Raw genomic sequence first — 1922 nt, forward strand, 5'->3', positions numbered from 1 at the left:
GGTCTGGGAACGATTTAAACTCGTACTGCGAGGTTCTACTGTACACTTAATTTCCACACTTGAACACACGGTATAATTTTCGACGAACAATTCACGCAATTTACTTACTACTGCGCTTGACTCAATTGTCCGTCTATATCTTCAATCTCTTTGTCTGCAATTCTATATCTCGATTCATTGTCTGGCGCACTTATATACAAGAATAGAGGGCGCCTAGCAAATGCTGGATTATTCGTGATGTTCCCCGATCTTTCCAGAACTCATTACGTGTTACCAGCGTCACGTGACTTCCGCTATCGTAACACTGCCCCTTCCTTAGTATTGTTCGTCCCGAACAATAGCCACTTACATTAAACCAATAGACAATTAACAATAACTTAATTAAATGGACAGAATTTACAAACACAAAATTAAAATTCAACAAAGTCTCTTAATTTCACGGGACGTATTTTCTTCGGTACTGGTCTCCGTCTCGTTGGCTTATGCTTCACGTGGGGTTCATCTGCTCCATCAGGAAACGTCCTATTATCGGTAATAGTCACATCAGTGGTAGTAATTTCATCAAGGGCTCACTGTTTCCCTTCTCAAAACCGAGTAGGGTTTCTTCTTTGATATTGGCTTTTCCAGGTGACACGTCTTCTGTTCCGTTGTTCACTTCGTTCCAAATGAAATGTCCTGGACCATGATAACACCAAAGCCTGTTGGCATGCACCCCTTTGGCTTACCTCGCCCACCACATTTTATTTGGAAAGTCACGTCTGAGAGACAATCCACTATGTCATATGGGCCTTTCCATGGAGAAGACAACTTAGGAGACTTTTCTTTGGTCTTCCTGGTATTGTACAACCACACCTTGTCTCCTGGTACAAAGCTGACTTCAGTAGACTTCTTATCCATCCTTTCTAGTAACACATTCACGAATTCTGACACATTTTCAGGCAACTCTTCATAAGGTGGGCATCCTGTTAACAGATTCACTGGCAACCAAAGTTCCCGACCAAACATCAACTTTGCTGGAGTGTATCCAGTGGTTTCATGCTCTGCTGTTCTATAGGCCATCAACAGTGGAGGGAGTAAGACATCCCAGTCATCTTGGCAGCTATTACAAAACTTTGCCAATTCCTGTCCCAATGTCCAATTGTACTTTTCTACCATCCCATTAGACTGTGGGTGAAGTGGCGTTGTTCTGATCTTTCGTATGCCACACAACTTGCAGCATTCATGGAACACAGATGATTCAAACTTACGGCCTTGATCTGAATACAGTTTATATGGCATACCAAACCTGAAGAAGAAATCACTAATAGCCGAAGCTACAGTTGTAGCTTCCTGATTTGGTATTGCATATGCCTCAGGCGACTTGGTGAAATAATCCATCACCACATAAATGTACCTGTTTCCAGCACGAGTTTGGGGCAGAGAACCAGCAATGTCAACGGCTACTCTTTCCATTGGTGCACCAACTTGATATAACTTCATTGGAGCACGTCCCTTATGCTTGAGTCCCTTTTTAGCACAACATGTACTGCATGTCCTGCACCATTCTTCCACATCTCGCCTCATACCTATCCAGTAAAATCTTTGTCGTACGTGACTCAATGTCTTCTTGATTCCGAGATGTCCTCCTGTTAAACTACCATGGGATTGACGCAACACAACTTCCCGTAACTTTCTCGGTATAACCGTTTGCCAAGTCGTCACTTTCCCATCTGCAGTTTCCCATCTCCGGAGAAGAATACCATCTTCAAGCTTCAACTGGTCCTATTGTGCCCAATAGTTCTTTGTCACAGGGCTTAAGCTAGACACCTTCTCCCAAGTAGGGTGCAAAACACTTGCTTTTAGAAAATCAATTATTGGCTTCAAATCTTGGTCTCCTTCAAATCTCCTGCTTTGATTTAATATCTGTACCTGGTTCCATTTCA

Source organism: Limulus polyphemus, unplaced genomic scaffold (genome assembly GCF_000517525.1).
Source record: "Limulus polyphemus unplaced genomic scaffold, Limulus_polyphemus-2.1.2 Scaffold1298, whole genome shotgun sequence".
NCBI classification, from domain to species: domain Eukaryota; kingdom Metazoa; phylum Arthropoda; class Merostomata; order Xiphosura; family Limulidae; genus Limulus; species Limulus polyphemus.